The sequence below is a fragment of the Lissotriton helveticus genome, chromosome 5_1 (assembly GCF_964261635.1).
Source record: "Lissotriton helveticus chromosome 5_1, aLisHel1.1, whole genome shotgun sequence".
Classification (NCBI taxonomy): domain Eukaryota; kingdom Metazoa; phylum Chordata; class Amphibia; order Caudata; family Salamandridae; genus Lissotriton; species Lissotriton helveticus.
In genome coordinates, this window is record NC_136065.1 from 480,987,291 (window position 1) to 481,013,013 (window position 25,723).

General features: G+C 43.7%; 1 pseudogene; it reads left to right on the forward strand.

Moving 5' to 3' along the window:
- Window positions 1-25,723, forward strand: part of LOC144752497 (uncharacterized) — a 56,177-nt pseudogene that overhangs the window by 27,438 nt on the left and 3,016 nt on the right.

Genomic DNA, 25,723 nt, shown 5'->3' on the forward strand with positions numbered 1-25,723 from the left:
GACAATATTTGGTTTGAAAACATCTATCCAAGAAGGAGTCACATATGAAGCTAAAGTCACCACCAATAATATGGGCCCGATTTTGATCTCGCTAGGAAAGCCCTCTGTACGACTCGGATCCGGAGGTCTTTCCAAGCGAATCAAGCTTCGAGAGTCTGACTGAGTGAGTACGATGCCTCCGTATACTTATAGACTTGGTTCACTCGGACTTCCATTGAACTCTATGGGAGCCTGTGTACCGACGCATACACAGGCTTCCATAGCAAAAAGGGGTGGGTGGGGAAAGGCGTACACCCTGTGGCGGGCACCCCAATGTGCCTGCCACACTATGCGTGCTTGGATCGGGTGGACCCATGGGCACTCCCCCATGACAGATTCGGAGGACCCCAGCTGAAGGGGGACCTGCTATGGACCCCTGAAGTACAATTCCGACAGCCTTTTTGTCTCGCTGAGACCGAGTTAATCCAGCTGTCCGAATCGTGCATCGTACTCGCTCGGTCGGAATCTGGCTTCAATGCATTGCACGATTCGGCTACGAATGAGTTGTAAGGACAGGATCGGGTTCGGAAACGATTCAGTCGGTGCGTACGCGATCTTCGCATCGTAATTTCTCATTCGGACCTATGTACGATTCGGTCGGAAACAAGGGTTACGAACTTGATCCGGGAAAGCCAGACATCGGAATCGGGCCCTAAGTGGTATATTACCTAACTTAATCACTTCAGAGTTAAAGATGGACCGACATTTTGGATCATTTGTTAGACCATATACATTAATTATATGAAAAGTGGTAGTATCAATTTTAGTATTTGATATAATATAGCGACCATCTGTATCAGAACACTTGGTTAGTATTTGAATATTTAGCTTTTTTTGCAAAAAAGAAAGCAACACCGTTCTTTTTGTGAATTGCAGGAGAAGAAATAATATTACCAACCCATTTTTCATTCATATTTAATATAACTGTATCATCTATATGAGTTTCTTGGAGTAGACAAATGTCTGGCTAAATTATTTCATACTTTAGTTCTTTTAATTGAGTGTCTTAAACCTTTAACATTAAAATAAACAATCTTACTTCTATTAACATAATCCATATTCAGTAAAGGGTGAAGAGAAAGGATAGGAAAGAAAAAGAAAAAATATAGCTTAAAGGACTAAAGAGTAGCTCCAGAGGTAGATGATTGGAAAGGAGAGACAAAGGGCCTTATTATGATGGCGTCAGACGAGCATCTGACAGCCAGAGCTCAGCTGTGCCTGGCAGGATTGCGATGGGGTTTTATCTCATCTTTAATAAATCTTCATACCTATTCAAGTTGTGTTTGTGTATGGCATATACTAACACAGGACACAATGCTGAATTATGCTTAAAAAACCTTTGCTTTGTCTTTACCTGCTGCAGCCTAAGCAATTTTATTTTCACATCACACTGTGACTCAAAAAGTCATATTAATTTCTACTGATGTTTTATTGCACAAATTCTGAATTCCCCACTAAAGGTTCAGAATGAAGAAGTCATGTTTATGCCACTTTGCTTTCACCTTATATCTCAGAGTTTAGGCCAATATTGCTTTTGCCATTGCCTGAGCCTTCATACCCGATTGTTTTCATGAGCATGCAGTGTCCTTTACGCAGCTTGTGACTAGCTTTTCCTTTTTTCAAGCAGGTGTGAGATGGCAAATGATCTTTGGAATTCCTGTGGATGCTGGACTTTGGAAACACAAACTAGAGGAATCATAGGGCTGTTGTGATAGTACAACCTGTAACCTTGATACAAAAAAAGAGTATTTACTTAGATGGCATATTATGATTCTCTGCTACTTGAGTGGAAGTGAATATTGCTTTGTATCAGGCATATATGTAACATCTCCATGGCCAAATGGTACAACAACAGTTTATAGAGAGAGGACCAGCCTCAGCATCATTATCGTACCTCTTGCAATCATCACATCCTGATGCCTGACTTGTTCTCTACTCTTAATACCCTTAAGGGTACTGTTTCTCCTGCCCCGGAGTCTGTTCCTTGTAGGGGATAGGTGGATAGAATCTGGGCCCGCCTCTAACCCAACCTTCACATTCCAGAATTAGTTGGGGTATGTGCCTTCTTCCTCTGAGCACACATTCCTTTGAAATCAAACTCCATTCATCTTCCTGACGGAGTCGGGGTGGGAGGGGTGAGAGTGATAGAGAGTGTGTGTGTGTAAAGAGTTCAACGTCTGACTTGCTTTCTGACTGGGCCTCTCGCGCGACCAAACTTCTCTACTGCACCTGCAATGGAGGTCTTCAGTTCAGCTGAAGAAAACCAAGCCCTTCTCTGTTTTTTTTTTCAGTAGTGGCAGTATCGACTGACAACAATTTGTACTGCCCCAACGTCCCTAACTAGGCAGAGTGTTTGTGAAAGTGTCTAAATGTGTGTCTGGGTTGTAGAGGTTTCAGCTTCCCATACCCTATCCCCATTAGGCTTACCTACAGGTCTCATGTTTAGAGGGGAGTATTAATGACATTGACGAAGAAGCCTGGGGTCATGGATTTCTCCAGGGGGTTCCCATCACCAGTCCTAAACCTTTAAATAAACAGGCCACACACAATAAAAAGCCTTTAACTCATTTGGATTCGAACACAGCCTCCGCCTCCAATTCTGCAATCCCTTTCCCCAGGATGGGTTAGCGGGACCTAATGAAGGTGCTGTGGACCAGGGTGTGAATGTTTTGGGGTGGCAGAAGGGGCCAGTGGATAATCCTATGGAGCTGTCTGTGCCATTTCTGGTGAAGAAAAAGAAGTGTGTCCAACCCAGGATCAAACTTATAAAAGAGAAAGTGCTATACGTTGGTTGATCGCCACAGACAGTTGCTGTCGGTGTGAAGTGTATGTGTCTTGTTGCGGGTCGTCATGGACTTTCATTGTCTGCGTGAAGAGCCAGTCCTGCTGAAGCTTAGTGTCGGTGGTTGTTGCGGGCGGTCGATTCTCAGCACAAAGAGGTCACATCATTTTCCCCTTTTCTTGAGAAGGAGTTCTCACTGATGCCAGGCAAGGTTTCAGGTTCAAGAAAGAAGCCCTTGGGGGTCACACTCACTTCACTGGTGCTGAACATGTGAACTACTCTTGTGGAGATAGGTAGGCCCTGTGCAGACTATAGAATTGAGTTAACAGGAGCTGTGATTTACAGGATACCCATTGTGTGTAGGCCAGGGACTTCTCCCATTCTTTGTTATGGAGTGGTCTGCCCTGCTGAACTCAGCCTCCCACTTCAGGCATAGGGGTTGAAGCGACTGCTGTGCGTGAGAGAAGAGAGCTCTGGTAAGCCATGTGATAAGTCTGCGGCCCAAGTCCATCGTGTGCAATGGGAGGAATAAGTTGGTAAGTGGCTGGGCCCGTGTCGCCTAAACGTCATCTATTGCCCCTCTCAGGGAGGCATAGATGTGAAACTGGAAAGACATGGCTTGGCAGTTCGGGCTGCACTGTTCCCATGAGGCACAGGGTCAGACTGATTTGCATATGGCATGTGTGAACTGGGGTGGCGGAGTGAGCTAAAGAATGATGATGGATTAAACCCAGATCAGTTGACTGGGGGTGAGTGCTTGCAATGTTCAACACTCCGTCCATCATCCCCTTTGGTTTTGCTTTGTTCGCCCTAAGTTGGCAGGGTATGCCCAGACGTGGGTCCCTTGCTCACTTTGCCACTGGATTCAAGTTAGCCTGGCTGATGACGGCTGATTAGCAGAAACCGGTCCCAGGATGCATGTTTGCGGTCCAGGGAAGACATGGCTTTGCAGCTTGGGCTGGACTGTTCCCATGAGGCACAGGGTCAGACTGATTTGCATATGGCATGTGTGAACTGGGGTGGCGGAGTGAGCTAAAGAATGATGATGGATTAAACCCAGATCAGTTCACGGGGGGTGAGTGCTTGCAATGTCCAACACGCCGTCCATCATCCCCTTTGGTTTTGCCTTGCTGTAACCTCTGACACAAAGGGGAACAAACAGGAGTTATTCCAGTTAACTGTCAGTAGGTGTAGTCCACTTTTACCGTGTTTTAGGGAGATAGCACTGACACTTTAGCATTGATTAGCAGGGGTCAAGTGCAGAGAGTCCTAATGCCAACAAAAACTAATTCAGCCAAGTAAGGGGGTAAAGGCAAAAAAAGTCAAGGAAATAATTTGTCAAGCTGCTCTACCTATTCAAGGCACAGGGGGTTCAGGCGACTATAGCTCAGCAATCTAAGCTACATGTCCTGGTGCAAGGAAAATTCCATATGTTCCCAATCTTGATGAATCACAGGATTTGCTTCAGAAAATTACTATGGAAAAATAGAGACTTAGGACTGGCTGTTATGTCATCTTTCCCGTTTTGTTTTTTTTGTGTTTTTTTGTTGTTGTTGAAAATGCTTGGGTTGTATTTTTTGTTTATTGAAACTAAGGGGTGGGGGGTGATAGGTCACTCCAGGGTGCAATACCATGGCACCCAGCTTAGGGTTTATTCAGGGTGGGGAGGCAAGGGGTATGCTGGGTTATGCCCCAACTGCCGCGGGTTGGAAGGGGCACTGGGATGAGGTGAGGGTTAGGGAAGGGATAAGCAAGGGACAAAATGAGCAGGAAAAGAGTGAATAACATAGGATGTGTTCTCAAGTTAGCGAGATAACGCAGAGAGTAATTTGGGTAGGAGATGATAAAAGCAGGGTTAGAAATGCTGATAAAATTTCCTGAGTGGTTAAAGCTGAGGTTTTTTAAGCTAGATCAAATGACACAAAATATAAAAGTGATTACATGTAATGTCAATGGTTTGCTGAATCCATTTAAAAACTGCACATTTTTAAATTGGTTAGCATCCCTCACTCCTGAAATTCTAATACTGCAAGACACGCATTTCAGGACTGACACCCCCAAGATATCTCTACCTAGGATATATGCTTTGGAGTATTTCTCATCTGCTAATTTAGCGGTCCGAGGTGTTGGGATTTTACTATCTACCATGTTGGACTGGCAGGTTATAGAGGTCCGGCGAGATGGAAAAGGTAGATGGCTATGGGTGAAGGTAAATCTTGAGGAAACAGTGCTAAATTTAATTAATTATTACGGCCCCATAGATGATGAAATCACAGCACTAGAGCAAATGTATCAAATAGCGGTGAATATGGAAGGTATAATGATTTTGGGCAACGATTTTAATTACATTCAGAATCTGACACTCAATACCGCAAATAAAACAAAACAGCAATTAAAGCCTAAAACCGCAAAGTTAATAAAAAGTTTGTTAATAGATTTCGCGTTAACAGATCCTTGGAGGCAAGAGCACCCGGGCTTCTCTCAATTTACCTGTTAACCCTCAAGATATGGAACAGCATCCCGATTGGATCTAGTTTTGGTGGACAAACAATTAGCCAATTGTAAATCAGAGATATTGGCCAATTGATTTTCTGGTCATTCTGTAGTTTCTTTTATGTTAAGGTTAGGGATCACACCAAAAAAGAATTTAAGGTGGCAGTTTGATAAATCTTTATTAGAAGATACTACTTGGCTGACAGAAACTAGAATTTTTATCGGGGAATTTTTCCAGTTCAAGGCAAAAATTGCCCCAATCTTTATGGCTTGTGAGGCATTTAAAGCCACTTTTAGAGGTCAGATGATATCTTATAAGTCTAGGTTAAGTAAACAACGTAAGCAAAAGATTGCAGCGTTATAGACTGCTGTGGGGAAAGCCAGACAAGATGCAAATTTAACAGCGACAGCGGAGAATATTATTAAGGCACAACAGCAAGAACTATCAAAAGCTAAGGCGCAATTGAAGGATATTATTTTGTTAGAAGATATTTCAGGGAGTACGGCTTACCAAAACAAGCACTATGAAAAGAGCCAGCATATTGGTAGATTTTTAGCCTGAACTACGAAAAGCCAGAAAGCGCCGCAAATAATTTGTCATGTTAAAAATCCTTCTACTGGCCTATTAGAAGAAGATAAACGGGCGATTTCTGAGGTTTTTCTCTCTCATTTAAAAACAATTTACACTGAAGTACAGGTCAAAACTGATATCCTATTTCGAATCACTGGAGCTACCGCAGATATCTGGGCAGCCTATTGAGACGCTCAATCGCCCAATAGAAATTTCAGAAATTTTGACAGTATTAAAAAGTATCTCCAATGCCAAGGTTTGTGGGGCTGATGGGATCCAGGCAGAAGTATATGACATTTCAAGAAAACCTACTTCCTTTTTAACCAAGCTGTTGAATCAAATAAAGGACGGGATAGACACCCCTAAAAGTTTCAAGGAGTCAGTGTTGGTAGACTTCCTTAAAAAGGATAAAGATCCTCTCGATCCAAATTCCTATCGCCCTATTAGTTTGTTAAATATTGATTATAATTTGTTTATGAAGATTTGGGCAAGGAGGATTGCTCCATGTGCCCAACAGGTGGTTCACACAGATCAACATGGTTTCCTTACAGGATGGCTAATGGCCACTAACACATTGTTTCTAATGCAAGCTATTGATTATTATGAAAAAATTACTAGATAAATGGTCTTTGTTGCATCTATCACTGATAGGACGGATTTCTATGGTTAAAATGTCGGTGCTCCCACTGTTTTTGTTCCTTTTTAGTAATCTTCCCTTAAAAATCCCTAGTTCCTATTTTAAAGAATTGGACGAAATGATCCAGATGTTTGCGTGGAATAATAAGCAGCTCCGGGTTAAGCTAGCCACACTACATCTAGATGTAGCACGGGGGGATTAACACTCCCACATTTTGTAACCTACTATCAGGCCTCTTTGCTCAACCTGTTATCAGAATTAGGAGAGGAAAATTCAGTTTTTCATAACTTTTTTTAATACGTATGTTGAAGGAAAGTGCCATAAAACTCCCCACTTTTTACGATTATCGAAGCTTCCTAAAAGGACCAGGAACAAGAACATACTGGCATTAGTAGCAAGAACACAGCTCTATTACAAATCGTGTGATGTTCCAGTATATCATGCTTATACCCCTATTCAAGATTGTGCAGTAGGAGGTTTAATGTTGCCTAGAGAACTCTACCAATTATGGCATGAACTAGATTTTGGTCAGCTTGGGGATTTTTACAATCATGATACATTAATTACATGGGAAATGGTACGGATACAATCTTGCAATCTAAACACCGCTTTCTCTATGAGTTTTTTTCAGCAGGTGAATTTTCTCAAAAACAATTATACTATGCTGAGCGAGGCCACACGTCAAATCACCAGGCAGATGGTGAATAAAAAAGTGGGTGTAGGATTTGGTAAAGGCTCCTGCCTCCGAAGGCCCATAGTGAAGAGATTATTATGAAAGAGCTTCTGAAAATTCACTCGGAGACACGCTGTAAGTTTAATACAAAAGAGTGGCAACAGCTCAGTGAGATATCGAATAAAGCACTGCGAGGTGCTAATTTTAAGAGAATGAATTTCTTATCCAGATGGTTAACATATTACACCCCTTTGAGATTGCATAAGATGTTTCCAACTAATCAGAACCAATGTTTCAGATGTAATAAACAGGGGGAAGAGGGCTGGCTACACATATTTTATGAGTGTAGTAATCTACAGCAATTTTGGAAGGACATTTTTTATCATGATTTCCCAATCTCTGTCTTTAACAATTGCCCCATCATCTATGTTGGTTTTATTTGGTTCATCAGGGGAGGTAAAATGTTTAACCAAATATCAACAGTATTTTATAGTAATTTCTTTAGCAGTTGCTAGGTTACTTGTCCTGCAAAATTGGAAAACAAATAAACAACCTAGGATTGACCATTGGGTTAATAAAATGTGCAGGACCTACAGATATGAAGAGGCCTATGCAAAACGTGTAGGAGCTACTGTAAGATTTAGAACTATATGGACACGTTTCTTAATGCATTTTATATCTGAGCAAAGTATATTCCAAGTGCTCTGTGCTTTAGGGATTTAATCTTTGAACTTTAGTATAACATTTGCTTTAAATAGTTTTTTTATATGTATATGTTAGTTTGTTGCAGCCATTGTATAGATTTTAGTTTGGGAATTCCGTATTAATCGCCACTAATGAATATATGTATTGGTGTTCCCAGGGAATTACCAGGAAGCAAAAGCCTGGTAGATAATGGGATTATATTTTAGTGTGTGCTACTGCTGAATATATTTTATATTCACTCTCCTATTCTTATTCTTCTCAAACTGGTTTTTTATCAATTATTTTATAGTGGATGTTAAACCTGTTCTTTCTATGCAATATTTTGTAATGTATTTCTGCTGCTAGCTATTTGATATCTACAATTTTCATCTCTTTTTTCCCGTCCCGTAATGGCATCTTTCCTCTGTTTTTATTCCTGCTCTAATAACATTTTTTTATGTTTTTTAAATTTAAAAAAGGAATTATAAAGTGCACTGTTACCCTTACATGTCCTGGTGCTAGGTACTGATCTTGGTTTAGTGGGAACTTATGCCCTAACAATGATCTGAATTGCCAAAGAACCATTTTTTAACATCTTTTTACATGTCTGAAAATTAGGGGTTGAACAAATCCCTAAAGGAGGTACATTCCAGATTGCCACTGTTACTGTGAAAAAGCTTCTACCTCCTCAGTTCATTATCTTGAACCTTGGTACAACCAACCTTTTAAAGTAAGCTGATCTATTCTTAATATACCACCTGAACTTCTGGGCCAAGTAAGAAGGCCCCTGGCGGTGCAGCACTGTATAGGTGATACAAACAGCCTTAAATGTTATCCTGTCTTTCACTGACGACCAGTGCAGCTTTTGAATAACCTTTCTCACTAAGGCAAATATAGCAGTATTCTAGAGAACTCTAACTGCCGTGCTTTGCAGCACCTGCAATTTCTTTAGGTGTTGTTGCTGAAGATTCAAGTATAAACCATTACAACAATCTAGCCTGGCAGCGTTGCACCTGGCACACACATTCTCTTCAAATTAGGTAGGCAAGAGAGCTCAGGAATAGTGAATGTCCATATTTCATTAGGGGCAGAGCTGGGAAAATGCAACATATGGCCTATGCTGGATTGTCTTACATCACAGGATAAAGCAAAGCAAGCTTAGATGAAAAAAGCAGTTCTTCACTATGTTTTAGATGTGAGTTTCAAGTGATGGGCCAAACGCAATGATTACTCCACAGTGGGGCAAGTACCCATAGAAGGTGACCATTGTTATAGTCGCAGGAGGTCCAAGTTGGTTGCCACATCTAAAGTTTTTGTACTGATCTAGGTTTAGCTTAACACATTTCCTTGCCATTCAGCTGTGATCTAATTTCTGCGCTTGAGTAATTTGAGTTAGTCAGTGGATAATGGTATTGCTGAAAGGGCTTTGCAGTATTTAGGCAATGGAGAGCAGGTTGAATCTCATAACAGATGCCATGATAGGTTTCTGAGCAGTCTGGTGTTCAGTATATGGTGCGAAAACATCAGAGAGGATGTCAAGAGCTGGTCTTCTAAGAAACGCTTGCAGAGGCTTCTTCATTAAGACTCAAGCCTGTTTAATTCCAGAGGCAGAAACTGATGTCAGATTGAAATGGTTTTGAGGGTTAAGTGATTACTTTAAATTGGCAGCAGGTAGGAAAGTTGAGTTTGGCATCTATAGAATTATAATTTGCAACCATTTTTAATGGTAAATTCGTATTTTAAGTAACAATTCTGAAAATTACACTTTAAGAAGGTTGGCATTTTCTTGTCCCAGCCATTCTGTGCCTGCATCCTCTTTTCCTGGGTCCCATGACTGGATCTAGCTGGTGTTTGGTCTTTGTGTATTGCTCCCAGGTAGTGAGACAAAAGAGCGAAGGTGTTGGCAGGGTGTGCCATCTCTCACTTGATGAGGGGGAGGAGCTGTCACCTACACAAATGGTTTTCCAGGCACACTCACAAATGGTTTGACACTGGTCTAGTGTGACCCCAGACCAGCTGGGGCCCAGACAGGGAGGCAGGAAATTCCAAACCCCTTTAGGGGTGTAAACCTCCAGAACCTTATCCTACTTCAAAGTTTGCACCAGGTTTAAATATTGCACCCTCTGACCCAACTCTTTATACACCTCTGGACCTGTGGAAGACTCGGAAGGAATGCTGTGCTGCTCTGCAAAAATGACTGCTACTCAGATGCCCTGCTGTTTGAGTGAAAGAACTGGCCCTATATCTTAAACCCAGGACCACCAGAGTGACTCCAAGGACTAGTTGGCTGGCCTCTTGATCTGAGCATCATGGACAGAAAATGCTCCAACCATCTTGAACCCTGCTTAAAGTCATCCCATAATAAGTGTGCCTCCTCCGTCCTGGACCCTTGGAAGTTGGCCCGAAGGTGCTCTGCCAGTCCAGCGGTGGTCCTGTGAGCAGAACCAATGCAGTGCAACACATCTCTTTGTAGCCCCTTTAGAATCTCACAGTGCAATGCTTCCCCAATGCCGAACCTCACAACACAGACCGCTACTGCACGATGGATTCTTGAAAAGGCCTTTATATCACAAGCCCCTCAGCGACGGCTTCCTCAAAAATGATGCAGGACTCCGCATTGCAGCTTACAGCTCCTCAGAACCGCCGCTGCGCAACTCAACCTCAACCTCAATGTAGTACCTTGCAAAACTCAGAAAACCAGAATTTAAGGTACTTTGTTCAACAGGCCTAACTGGGTCTATGTATTCAGCGTGCACTCCCTCGAGGTCAGCCTGAGCTTTTTATTTCGTCCCAGTCTTGCGCAACCAGATGACCCGGGTGCAGAGCTGTCCTATCTGTTCCTGGTGCTGAAGCGGGCGTCGTGGGAGAGCTTGGTTTGCCACCTGGATGGTGCTGGTGAGGAAACTGATGCAAAAGGTCAACAATGGGGCCACTGCTGTGGTTGGTTGAAGGTGCTGTGTAGTTCCCATGTGTTGCTGCATCGAACAAAGATGGTGGTAACTGGACTGGTCACAATAAGCCTTGGCAGCGGTATGGTCAGCATGATGATATTTCAATGTTTGGTCTGGGGAAAACAGTAGCCACCTGAAACTTCCTGAAGGTCGGGACTATGTTTCCCACAATGTACTGGACCATCTACTTTTGCCTGATCCCTCGGAGGATCCGATGGCCAGCGCAATTCTCTGCTTCCGGGCATATGCTTTAACTGAGGGCTACAGGGGATTAGCACCTTTGGCACTCAAAGGGGTCCCTCTGTGGGGGGGGGCAGTCTTTGGTCTGGGACGAGTCACAGTTGTGCAGTTGCAAGGGGATTGTCAAAGGTACTGGTTACCATGCCTTTGCTTTGTGCAGGTTCTGAAGTCACAGACTCGGTTCTCTTCTTTTACTTCTGTTACAAGTCTTCTCAGATCTGAGGTTCTGGTGCCTGGAGTGCCCCTCCTTAAATCCTAGATTTAGGGGCTTTAGGAGTGTGGGTGCGAGTATCCAATGGGATACTAGCCCAAGCAGCTTATCCACCCCTGAGGTGATTACATCCTCGGGCGGATGTCACCTTTTCTACCCGTAACCCTCTATTCTGCCACTTTTAAAAATGGCAGAAACCTTCCTCGGCAGTACAGACCAGATTGCCCACCCTAGGGGTGTGGCCAGCCATCTGGGCTTGAACACTATTTAATTTTCCCATCTGCCTGGGTGCAAATGTGCTGGGGGCAGGGGGAGGGCTGTTTTCTCCTTTGGGAGTCAGCATGCTTTCATATCAGAGGTGCAGTGCATGCTTTGAATCTCACCGTCGTAATGTGCTGCTTCACTATCCATCCTGTCGGTGAGGAAGGTCTCCCCTCCATCCTGCCGGGCCTTTGTTTCGGACTCCTGAGAGAATTCACACTTCCAGGCCGGGCGTCAGATTCCTGTCTTGGTGGTAGCAGCTGCAGGCTGCCAGCCAGGGTACAGAAAAGGCTGGGGCAACCAGGTGGGCATCCTCTAAGGTAGCCACCTGGTTCCATGTCACATCAAACCCGACATTGGAATCATGTTAGGAGTGATGGGACAAGTTTTTTTATAGCAAACATGACTATATTCAGCTGGACCATAATAGGGCTGTCAACCTCAGGGGTGTTGGGTGCTAACCCATATTATCCTATGGCCCCCTGATAACTTATAGTAGCCCTTAATGGAAAGAGGCTATTTTAAGCTTGCACTTACATGTCTACACCTTTATTCTAATGCCTCCTGAATCCAGGGCTCAGGAGGCCTACCATAGGGGCGACTGACATATATTAAAAATAGTGCTTTAATCTTGCCACTCACGGTGAGGGCAAAGTAGAGTTGGAGTAGTTTGCACTGTTCCTGCAGTATGCAATGGCACGCCTACTGTCATCTGTTTACTTGGGTCACTCAGGGTGGCACTAACAGTGCTGCAGGTCCTGTTGACAGTGGCGGCCACCGCAAAACTCACATAGTTGGGGCAGGAGAGGCTTACCTGCTCCGATACTGCTGGCCACCTCAGGGTTCTCCTCTTGATGGTGTCCCAACAGTCCCTGGAACACCAGCACAGGCTACCCACCCAATCCTGGAGCTTCTCTCAATAGCAAGAGAGCAGTGCCAGGATTGGTCTGAGCAGCTTGGTTTGCTGCTCAGACAGGGCCTAGGAGTCTATGCTGTTTCGCCAACCAGGCTATGCAACACAGCTGGGTTGGAAAACCTAAGTGCGCATGAAGGTTTGACCGGCAAACCGTCATGCACACTTACAGTGTGCACTACTCCTCCCCTGCTGGCTGTGAAGACAGCCAACCCCTGCCCCGCAAAGACTTGGCTGGCTTCAGAGGGAAACGGGAAAATAAAATGATGATAAAACCAATTTATTATCATTTCATTTTTCCCGTTTCCCTCAGCTGGCTTTCAGCAGCGGGGGCGACGCTCCTCCGCCATAGCGGATGAGGTGCCTGTAATGCCACATGTATTTTTGTGGTGACCTTTAACTCTCTATGTTTTAACTGACTCCATTTTGAATGTATCTCACAAAAAAGAGAGTTTCCCAGGGACCAGAAAGGACTGGGTCAAAAGTTATATCAAAAAAGATTCCTTTCTGGGTACTTATTTTACCAGGTGACCATGAGGCCTATCCGTACCAATTGGCGGTATTTAGCATTTTTACTCAAAATTTATTTTATAGAAATTCGTATTTGGGCATTCATTTTAAATACACTGTATAATTTAAACACCGTGTTTAAATTATACAGTGTATTTAAAATGAATGCCCAAATACGAATTTCTATAAAATAAATTTTGAGTAAAAAACAAAAGTATCCTAGTGTGGAGGTTTAAATTTTGACTTCTTGAATTTGCCAAACGTAAATGCTAAATACCGCCAATTGGTACGGATAGGCCTCATGGTCACCTGGTAAAATAAGTACCCAGAAAGGAATCTTTTTTGATATCCATTTTGAATGTACAACATCATTTTGTGCTCTCATTTTGGGCCTCCTTGCAGCTTCAGAGTGGGGTGTTTTGATTTCGCCTCAGCAGAGAGAAAAACAACCTTGCAGGAACAGAATGTGTGTGATGTACGTTTGAAAGCGTGAGAGAGGAATGTAATTCTCTGTCTCAGAGTCAAAACATGGAGGTTCTGCCGCTTTCATCTTGACCTTGGAGCAGACTGGTATGGTCAGCCTTGGTTTTGCAATAGATGAAGGGAGTGGGAATTTCTAGAATTCTTTCTCTGTGTTAGTAAAAAGTATTAAAAACAGGAAGTTTTTGTGCTCATACAGAAGCTTACTTGTGAGGTGGACGCAACATCACAGGAAGGTTTTACTGTTCCATTGAGACTTCTGGACGACTGAAAGGGCTTCCCAGTTGAGATGGCCAGAATGATGTGTTCTCAAAAGTCATGTATTAGCTATGAGTTTCATTGCTCTGTGATGTTTTCATGTGGTGCACTTTATATTTGAGTCTTCCATTTGACAGTGGTTATTTCTGGATTTGACAGTGCTTGCTTCTTGCTTTGGACGTCCATTATTATTATCTGTTTATATTTTGCTTCCTTGCATTTTAATTGCAAATGTTCCATTATTATTTGACTTGTGAGCGTTTCATTATTATTGTTATTTGTGTGTATTTTGCCATTATTATCGGCTTGTGTTTTATAACATGCATTTGATTACTTGTGAGTGTTTTATTATTACTTGATTGTGCACATATGTATATCTATATACATTTGCATTTTGTTCTATCTGTTTCATTTAACATCTGGAAAGTCTTTCTGTCAGAGAGTGTTGCATTAATAAAACCCCACACTTTATTTTGAAACTGCCCTTTGATTTGCCTCATTTTGTGAGTGTTGAGCCTCGTTTCCAGTTGCTTTTTCCTGCTTTACCAAGTGCCTCATCTTTGGAGTGCTGATTTTCCTTTATTTGGGAGTGTGATGCATGACACTGCCGCTGCCTGGTGAGCCCACTAACATTCATGCCCTAGGTACCCTTGGTACATTTACTAGGGTCTTATAAGGGGGTGAAAGTCTTCTGCAATTCGGGGTACCGATCTGCTCACCTGGTTTTTAGGGAGAGAGCACTGGCACTTGGGCCAGGACAGCAGGCTCCAGTGCACTTCCAGAGTCATAGCCATCAGCATTGGGGCAAAAAGTGTTGGGGGTGACCATACAAAAAGAGCACTTTCATAAATATGTGAATAAAGAGAAACCTTATTTGTCAATAAAGAATGTGTGCAATCCATTTAAACAGATTTTTCAATTTATTTTCCTGCATGCAGCATATGCCAGAAGCCAGCATGCAGGAAATCATCCCAGAATGCTTTGCACTGTTGGGACATGCAGAAGGGAAAAACACGGCTCTGGGTGAGGACGCTGCTGCATTATCGCCTAGAAGAAAATGTCCTGAAGCTTCATTTAGGGAAATATTAGAATACATTTTATAGACACATACACACAAATATAAAATCCCTAACTCCATTACAAATATTAAAGGTGAGGGATAGTTTTAAACCTATGTAAGTAGTGAACCAGCCTAGGCCTAATGAATGTACTGGAAAAGATAACTGTGGGTTCTGAAGAAATACATAGGTCATAGGGCACATTAGTGTTGGGAAGCATACATGAATGTTGCTTGGTTAATTTAGCTGTGATAATATACAGAAATAGATTATATTTCTTTGCAGTTACAAACTTGACAGGACATCAATATTTAGTGTAGATGTCACAGAGAAGGTCACCACATTTCCATATGTTAAACAAACACAAGAGGTAGACAGTAGAAATTGTTTTTGCATTGTCATAGAGCATTGAGTACAGGGTGTAAACAAGAGTGGATTCTGCCTTAGCGCAAGCCTGTTAAAAATATGTTAAAGTCAGATAAGCTGGACTGGACCCAATGACATCAAACAAGAGATAATCACTCACTATGTGGAAAAAAATGTTTTCTATGATTATTGCACCCTTATTCTGAGACCTATAAGAAAAATCCCAAAGGAGAGGGCTTCTGCTAAACATGGACACGTACACAATTCTCGGAAATATTTATTTGTTTTGGCAATACTTTATCTGCCCAACTTGCTATTTGCGTCACATAGGAATTTGTAACCTGTTTTTTTAGGGGGCTTTTGTAGTATATATACTCCACAGGAATAAAGACAATTCAATGATGCCCAGCTCTTTTTTGGGAGCATCCTACCACTTGTTCAGGCAAAAGCAACTGCCTGCTGGCTGTAAATGACACACTGAGAGTTAGTGAAGACAATCAATGTAACTGAAGATGGATTCAGTACTATCAAGGAAGACCTCCGAGCCCTTAGACTGATGGTAATGCAGTACAGATTTGTACTGGACTTAATGACAGCCATGGGAGGAGGTGGTCTGTAAGAAGATCGGGTTGGCTTGCTGTACTTATGTGCTGGACAATGATGTGGATAATAAGGACATTGACCGATGCCGAGGGAAAGAGTAGTGAGCATAAGGTCATCCTCTAGTAAATAGGATGGTGGGAAAAATAGTTGAAGAATCCTTTGAGGGGGACTGATGTAGGAAAATAATAGAAATACATTTTATAGACACATATACACATATAAAATCCCAAACCCCAATACAAACATTTCAGGTGAGGGATAGTTTTAAACCTCTGTAATTGGTGAACTGGCCTAGGCCTAACAAATGGATTTGCTGAAAAAGGTAACTGTGGGTTCTATAAAAATACATAGGTCATAGTGCACATTAGTTTTAGGAAACAAACATGAATGTTGCATGGTCAATTTAGCTGCGATAAAATACATAAATAGATAATATTTCTTTGCAGATAACCACTTGACAGAACATCAATAATTAGTATAGATATCACAGAAAAGGTCCCCACATTTCTAAATGTAAACAAACACAGTGAGAGGTCGACAGTAGAAATAGTTTTTGCACTGTCATTGAACATTGAGCAAGCATGTATTCTGTCTTAATCCAAGCCTGTTGAGAATATGTTAAACTCAGAAAGCAGGACTGGGCCCAATGACGTCAAGCTAATCACTCGCTATGCAGAAAAACAAAAATGTTTTTCTATGATTATCTCACCCTTATTCTGAGAACTAAAAGAAAAAACCCAAAAAAGGGGGGCTTCTGCTAAACATGGACAGGCAGACTATTCTTTGACATATTTACATGTGTTGGCAATATCATATCTGCACAGATTCCTATTTGCAGTGTATCGGAATTTGTAACCCGTGTTTTGTGGGGGGTTTGCAGTAAATATACACCTGCTTGTAATCCAGAACTTTGAACTTCAGACTTTGGTCTCTGTTTGAAACTGGCTGATTTTCCCAATTGATTAATTGATTAAACCCATAATATTGTGTAAACTTGTTTTGTCTTACTTTTAAATAGATTTTCCTCCATCATATTTACTTCACTGACTGCCAGACCAGAATACTGCCTGTCCCCAAAGAAGTTACTTTCACACTTTAGAAAGGTAAAAGAGATACAGTTGTACAGTAAATGTCTCTGCATTTCTTAGGGGCAGGTACTACTTGCGTGTTTGAAGTTTTTTTTTGTTGTCAAAATCTGTTTATTGAATTTTATTCACAGGTTACAAACATTTTTATAAAAACCATAATGCGTTCAATCCTTTTTCACAGGATCAAAATCCATGCAGTGGTTAGCTATTGTATCGGTACAGTTTCGTAACCAGGACGGATTTCCCCCATGAATAACTTTGAGAAGCTGATTTCTACAATATTCGAACATTTGCATTCGTAGCGAAGCAAACCACCAGTGAATAAATAAGAAGAAAGAAATAAAAAGAGAACCCCCCCCCCCCCGGGAAAACACACACGCCTATAGTCTGATATGTGGATAGGGGGGTCAAGAAGACTGTCTCCCGCGTCCCGCGCAAGAGGGTTCACAAGTGAGGGGTAACACACAAGCCTTCACCCCTGTGGAGGGGAACCCCTTATTAAATCAGGAAGAGGTGTAGTGCCTGCAACCTGGGACTGCACGCACACAGAGGGAGTCCATCCGAGAGGTAGCTGACTAGTGGGGTCCTAACATAGTCAAAGCCCTTGCGAGAGTCATCAATGATGTCGGACAATCGTTCCAGGGCTAGTACGTGCCATAAGCGGGCATGCCATTGTGTGAGGGAGGGAGCTTCTGGCCTCTTCCATGCTGCCGCTGAAGCCATCTTTGCTGCACCTAGACATAAACACATGATGGATCGGTCCCCTTGGTTCTGATATTAGAGCATTGGATTACGAACCCCCAAGAGAATGTGTTACATGGAGTCACCAATCGGGAACCCTGATATTAGTTTGATCTGGGAAAGTATTTCCTTCCAGAAGGGCTGTATAGCCGGGCAATCCCACCATATGTGCATAAAATCCCCAAGAAGACAACAACCCCACCAGCAGCGATCTGTTGTATTGGGGAAGATGGAGTGTAGTTTCTGTGGGTAGACATACCAGATGTATAACGTTTTATAGTGGGCTTCCCTCAGGAACATGGAACAAGTGTATTTCGCTATGTCTTTATATAGGCATTCCCTTTGCTTATCTGATGGCGCGGTTGGCAGGATACCCTCCCAAAAGGCTCTATGACGTAATGATTTCTGAGAACCCAATGTGAGCATGAGTGTATAGAGAAAGGAGATGCAGCCCCTTCCTGTGTTGCCAGATTGGATGAATTTTTCCAACGGTTGTAGTTCTCTAGTGGCTGCCTGTCGCATTTGCGGCTGTTGGGCCCAGTGAACTAGTTGTGCGTAATGGAAGCCTTCAGGTTGTGGGTGCTGAAAATGACTTACGCAGTCAGTAAAGATGTGAATCTTTCCTCCAGAGAAGAGGTCAGAGATCATGAACATTTAAGGTTTTCCTGTTTATTATGCCGGGACCGCCACATACGTTATAGTTCAAGCCGATTAGGTTGTCATCTGCTAGTCACCGTCTGTCTGGCCTTTCCAGAGGGGGCTTACATGTGCTTCTACATTCCGTTTTCACATGTCCATGGATATACATCCTTGTGAGTCTGTCATTTATTATTGAATCAAATCTCCACACGGTGTCCTTGTTATTCTTGATTGACTTGGATCAAGTTTCTACGCCGTATCGGCATATACATATTTTGAGTTTACTACTGAATCAATATTTGCATACAGTGCTCTTTCCACTAGTTTGAATTGGATCAAGTTTCTTCAGCCTATATCTATTTGGAGCCCTGACGAAGTTCCAACAAGGAACGAAACGCATTGGCTAAGTGTCGTTTTTGGTAAAGATTACCGAAATAAAGAAAATAATTATTCTTGAACTGAATTAACTTTTGTATGATTTCAAAGAGTGCGCCGTCCGCCTTTCTATGAACGTTTTGACCTGAATTGCACCTTGGGACGACGGGTGCGGGAAGTGTATCGCACCATAATTATAACTATTGATGGTACTTGTGTTTGTGGTTGTGCTAGACCTTGGTCGGTCGTTCTGTTCTTCATTTTTTCTACTAAAATGAATGGGCGTATAGGGAGAAGGGAACGTGGTCACAGGTAGGGTTTTGGTCACCGTGTCCCATACCTGGAGTGTTGCTGCTGTGGGAATGCTCAAGTAAGCGTTTGCCTGCAAGGCAAGTCCCAAATGGTTCTACCCATCATCTGCCTATCTATGTGAAGCCACAATTTCTCCGATTCCCTCAGTGACCACTCACCCAGGACCTGCAGCTGGGCTCCTCTGTAATATTTCAAGAAGTCAGGGAGAGCAAGGCCCCCCTTAAGGCGTGGTCTTGTCAGAAGATAGTGAGACAGACACGCTCTTTGCCCCTGCCATATGAAGTTAATAATCATGGATTTCAGTTCAGGGAATAGCCTCTTCTCAGGTAGGATAAGGAGCCCCTGAAAAAGATAGAGAAGGCGTGGAAGCACGTTCATCTTGGCCATGTTGATTCGAACTATCCAGGAGATATAGGATGCACTCCATTTTTAAAAATCATTTTAAATCTGTCTAAGCAGTGGGGGAAACTTAGCCCTGTACAGATCGCACAGTTTGGGGGTGATTTGTACCCTAAGATATGTAATTCCTTTTGTGCCCAACGAAAGGAATACATCCCTTCAACCGCTCTTTGCACCTCTGGAGGCATTGTTAAGTTGAGAACAAAGGATTTAGAGAGTTTAACATTGAAGTCTGAGACCTTTTCGAACTGTAATAGATCCTGATGTATCTCGGTCAAGGAGGCTACCGGGTTAGTTATTGGCAGGAGAACATCATCGGTAAACAGCAATATTTTATTGTCATCTGTGCCAAATTGAATGCCACTTATCTGCGGGTCTGCTCTCACCCTAGCCACAAAAGGTTCAATGATGAGGGTCAAGCGCATCGGGGAGAGAGGGCAGCCTGGTCTGGTGCCCATAGCTAAGTTACAAAAATCAGAAGCCACTCAGTTTACCACAACCCTAGATCTCGGGGCACTAAAGTTTGCTCTTACCATTCCCCAGAATCCAAATCGACGCTGAGAGAGCTGTAAAAAAGTCCAATCAAGCCGGTCAAAGGCTTTCTCTGCGTCGAGCGATAAAAGGGCAGCCAGTATCCTTTTTTTTCTGGGTCTTATCTATAAGATGGAAAACCCTGCGAAGATCGTCATGGGTCTGACGCCCTTTAATATACCCTGATTGGTTGGGGTGAATGGAAGTGGGTAGAATTTTCTCCATTCTAGTGGCCCGGATTTTGGAGTAAAGTTTTGCATCTAGATTTAACAAAGTTACAGGCCTGTAGGAAGAACATTGTTGGAGGTCTTTACCTGCCTTTGGGATTATTGATAACAGGGCTTCCCCATAGAGGGCGAGAGCGCCTGGTTTGTTGCAATATCAGCGAATAGGATAGTGAGCTGAGGCGCTAAGTCAGCAACTAAGGTGCGGAAGAACTGTGCCGTAAACCCATCAGGGACTGGGGCTTTATGTCGCTTGAGGGAGTCAATGGCCGCCTGCACCTCCTCCTCGGACATGGCGCAGCCCAAAAGCTCGTTAGTTGATGCCGGGACCTGAAGAAGATCCACAGCATCTAAGTATTGCATCTGGTCCGCCAGTCGGGGAGGTTCCGCCTGATATAGAGTACTATAGAAATCGTGGAACGTTCTGGCTTTCCCCTCCTCATTGATTTGTGTGACCCCATTCCCGTCAATGTTTTATATAATCATTCTCCTGCTTCACCCTCAGCTGTCTCGCCAAGAGGGAACCTACCTTATCCTACCCCTTGTACCCACGAGCCTGAAGTCTCAATAAAGTCTTTTCTACTCTGTTAGTGTAAATGTGACCGTCCGAAGAACCAGGGTTGAAAAAGCGGCCTTATGGAGGTTCTCGGCCTTCAGCAACTCTTGTTCCAACTCCAATTTTTCTTTCATTTGGAGCTTCCTGATGGAGGTGGCTAGGGAGATGCAATGACCCCGTATATATGCCTTGAAGGCATACCAATTGTTTGTGGCGGATGTATCCGCGGGATCATTAATAGTGAAAAAAACCCTAATAGCTTTGTGAACGTCATCTCAGTGTAATCTATCTCTGCACAGCACCTCTGGGAAATACATTCTGGTCAATTTAGAACGTGGGGCTGCCAGTTCAATACACAGGGCACAGGAGCATGGTCCGATATAGCTATGGGGAGAAAGAGGGAAGCCGTACAAGCATTTGCAAGTGATTAACTAATAAAAATGTGGTCTATCCTCGAGTACGACCTGTGGGCTGAGCGAAAAAAAGGAGAAGTCACGCCCGGTGGGGTAAAGGGTCTGCCAAATGTCTAGGAGACCCAGCTGTTGCATGGATAGTTTCCGAGCCCTGCTAAACATCCCCCCTCACTCTCTGTGGATGTGTAGTATCCATCTGCGAGTCCCATATAAGATTAAAATTACCCATGAGAACAATTTCTCTGAAGCAAAGCCCGTCAGAGATAGGAGAATGGTGGAGAGAAATTCTGCCTGTCCCACATTAGGCGCGTACACTGCGGCTATCGTGCAGGGTATGCCCAATAATGAGCCCTTAACCATAATAAATCTCCCCTCCTTATCACATTTTGAGTCGTCCAGATGAAAGGGGGCTGAGGAATGGAACAGCAGGGCCACTCCATTTTGTTTTTTGGTGCTGGCTGACCGAAATATCAGGGGATAGTGTCTGTGCTTCAGCCTAATTTCTTCTCCCCTTTTAAGATGAGTCTCTTGCACTGCCACCACCTGCGGGCCATGATCCCCCAGAAACTTCCAGAAGTGTTGCCTTTTGTTAGGGGAGTTGAGGCCCCTACCATTCCATGACATTAATTTAACCCCCATCTGTCCCTTTAACTCGACCTCAGCAGTTGTGGAGACCCCCCTTACCCCTTACCCCCTCGCCACTCCAACATGGTTAGGCTGTGATCCCTGGGTAAAATAAATGATAAACCAACTATAGGAATGAAAAACATGAACAGTTCAGGATATTGCAAAGTTCCTCGGAATTGGATCCTTGGTAAGCTAATGGGGCAAGACCATTCCCGCACCCAGAGATCCATGGGAGATTGTTGGTAGATCTTGACCCTAGAATAGTCCTTTCTCAGATCTGCCCATCGAAGCGATGCTTACTGGCTGACGTGAGCTGGTTGGCGGCAATAGAAGGTGTGAGAAACAAATGCAGAGAGAGTCCTGTGCTCCGGTCTGTCCCCTACCCAGGGAGAATTCCAAACTCCCCGGGAGGGATCTACATCGCATTCGATTTGTTCGGTCAGGCAGACGCTTCAATAGGTGGAACAGAACGTGAGATAGGCAGGAGAGCTCATTACGATGTGTTCTTGTTCGATTTCCTAGGGGTCTGCCAGGCCCCTGTAGCTCCCCGGCCTACGGGCCTGTTGGCGGAGGCTTCTTTCGGCATGGTTTCTTTTGATGCCGGGTGTTTCCCCAAACTGAGCTAGGCTGCCGCTCCCTCAACTTCTGTGAAGTGTTTGAGCTTGTTATTGAAGGAGAAAGCCAGTCCAAAGGGGTAGGTCCACCTATACCTAATGTGGCGTTCCCTCAGGGCAGCAGTGATTAGTTGAAATTGTTGGCGTCTCCTCAGTGTGGCCTGGGGTACATCTTGAAACGAGTACATATTGCGCCTTGGTATTCCACCAAGTCTCGGTCTCGGGCTTTTCGGAGCACTAGTTATTTAATCTTGAAGGAGGTGTATTTGCCTAGAAGGTCTCTCAAGCAATGGTTTCTCCCCTGCAAGGTCAGGCCCACCCTGTGGACACGTTCCAAAAGCACTTCGCTTGCCCCCTCGCCTAAAATGCTGGAGAACAGGCCTACCATATATGCATCTATGTCCGTTCCTTCTTTCCCTTTCTCTAAGCCTCGCACCCTTAAGTTCCCTTTTCGGGAGCGGTTCTCCAGGTCTTCACATTTGAGAAGTGTGGAATTCAACTGGGCTGTAAGGGATTCCGTCCCCTCCTCCAGCGGTTGGATGCAGCCTTCCAATTCTTGGCATTTTGCTTCTAGGTCTAGGGTGCGTGTCGCAACCGAGTCCAAGCCCGGCTGGAGTGCAGTAAGTTTGGCGCCCATTTCCGATTTGAAGGAAGCCCCTATTTTTGCCTTTACATCTTCTCTTAACTCTTTTTTTTTTAAGTCCCTCAGGGTTACACAAAGGTTCTCCCGTATGAGCACCAATCATCCCGATCCCAGAGCTCCCTCCTCCTCTTGAGCCTCTCCTGTTTTGGACGTCCCGAAGTAGCTAGAGACCAAGTTGGGCTGGGCTTTTTTGGGTGGCACAGGGGCAATTCTGCATCCACTCTTAGACCACAAGTTCAGAGGGGAAAGATGACTCCGTGGGGAGGAATCTGTGAAGATGTACGGATCAGCGCGCCCCCCTTCATCCCCGGTGCACTGCGTGTTTCTATGGTTCCTGCTAATGTACTGCATCTCTCCTTTTCACTTGGACCATGTGCTCTGTGGTCGCACTCCATGTTAGGCCTTGCATGCTCTATTTTGGCTGACAGCCAGCTACATGTTAAGGTCAGAGAAAGGGCCAGGCATCTCCTTCAGGGGATCAGTCCTTCCCTATGGTGCAGCGTTGCCTCCTGGGACCAGTCCTGGCGAACCACCCTCTTCTATGCCTTTTCGCAGTCTCTTGTAATTATTGCCAGCAGCCCTCACATGTATGAGCGCCTCCGAGGGGGGCCCCTCTCACCTTCTTGCCTCTTCGTCGCTCGATGACTCGGTTGCTGCAATTGGATATCCCCTCGGCACCTGCATAAGCACCGGGGCTAGGGCTCACTCCTAGCTCCCTATCGTGGAGCTGGCGCGGTCTGCGCCGCTGTGGAAAATCCGTGGAGGCCGGGGGTTGCCGCTACACGCGGCTGCCATTACAGTAGAGCACGTGTGCGAGAAGGTCTCTTGCGCCGGTCGCCTCTTCCATGAGGGGGTCCCCAAATTACAGGCCGAATGTCCAACGCCTTGGTGACCTGCTCAGCCGCCGATGCCCCTCTTTACTCACAGGTAGCCTGGCGATTTAGCGGTAACGGGACCTGCCCGCCATCTTGTCCAGGTAGTCGTGGTCCCGATCTGCCTTCAGCAGAAAGCCGCTTCACAGCCTCCAAACCTCTGCAGAGGCTGTCCAGGGTCGATCACAATCACCTAACAGTCCAGTCCCCACTCTCGGAAGGGCTTCTGCCTGGGACTAGACTCCCCTTGTGACTCTGCCACAGGGCTCTGCCACGGAGCCAATCGAAGTTACGTCTTTGAGTCCATGATGGTTGGCCACGCACCTGAAGTTTTTTTTAAGGTGGGTACAGTACGAAGTCTGTTACTTCTATATGTAAAGACAGTAACAATTTTTACAATAGTATATCATTTTATTGTTTGCATGCAAGATTGTGTATTGACACAATATTAAAGGATCCTTGGGGTAAGACCGGAAGATACGAAGGATTCAACTAAATATTTAAAATTAGTCAAGGGAGAACAGGGTTTGAGGCTGAGTAATCAGTGTATGTTCTGCAAAATAGTAAAAAGTTGTCCTCTCAACGAATCCAGAGGGAAGTGACCAGTAATGATTTTTTTTTTCCTAGTATGTAATTTAGAATAGAGCCAGTAGTGTTTTGGTTGTCTTAGTATGAAATATAGTATTTCTGTGTATGTACACGTATGTATAAGATAGAAATGTGGCTAGGAAATAATGTTAGTATGCAGTGTATAATTTAGGAATAAGTATTAGATTTCCTATTCTTTTGGGGGATACGTTACAACATTATACATGAAAGTTTAAAGTAATTTACTGAATTAGGTTTACTGTCCCAATAGTTAACTAATCAATTACAACAGACCCCTGAGTTAGTTATCCATTTTTATAACTTTAGGCTGTCGTCCTCTCCAACTTAACTGACCTTAGTAGACCCACAATACCAATACCACTGAATAACCCCTTAATGCTAGAAATGTATGAATTAAATGCCTAGATAGTGATAGTAAATCACCTCTTAGCCTTAATATAACTTACATTGATGTAACAGAGATACCCCTGCCAGGCAATTAAAAAAGTCCCATCCAAAGACCTAATGCAAAACCATTGTCCTCCATGGTAGAAGAAGTGTAGTAGCCACATGAACCCCATACTAACTACTGACACTACTAATTATTATGCCCAGTATGAAACGATTGGAGGCTAGGAGAATGAGGAAACAATATAGATTGGGGCATACCCACATTTCCTGAGAGTTTATAGACAGAAGAAGACTTATCAGCTACTATAAAAAGGAATATAATTAACTACCTTTCAGGTAACTGTGAACAAGACCTTTGCATAATTAGAATACAGGAGTTTGTTTAAAAATCTACAAAATCTGTTGCAATAAGGCATCCTCTAGAAGGCCTCTAAAAGCATTGACCAATGCCCCAGGAGTAGTGAGGGAAGTGGTCTAGGGATAAATATATCTGATGTTCACCTTCACGGCCCAATAAAGGTTTGGGTAAAGTTTGAAAATACCCCATAAAGTAAATAGGAGTCCACTTACAGTGTAAACTATAGTACATAAGATCAAGTTCACTAAAAAGACATGGGCTCTCTGTTAGAACACATGGTTGAGGTGTTCTCGGGAGACAAGGGCAGGATAAAGAAATATTGCAAAGAATGGCATAAAGCTTCCCCTTGGATGACCTACTACTAACGGAACACGTGGATAGGAAAGCGATCTCCCTAACATACCACAAAATAATCAACAACCAAATAGATCCCTTAGAAAAACTGCGGGTTAAGTGGCAGGAAGAGGTTGGGGAACTAGACGACACCGACTGGCAGGAAGCGATAGAATCACCAAGGGTGGTGGTGGTGTTCTCTAGATTGCGTTTGGTACAACTCAAAATATTACATAGGACATACTTTACTAGAGTGACATTATGTAAAA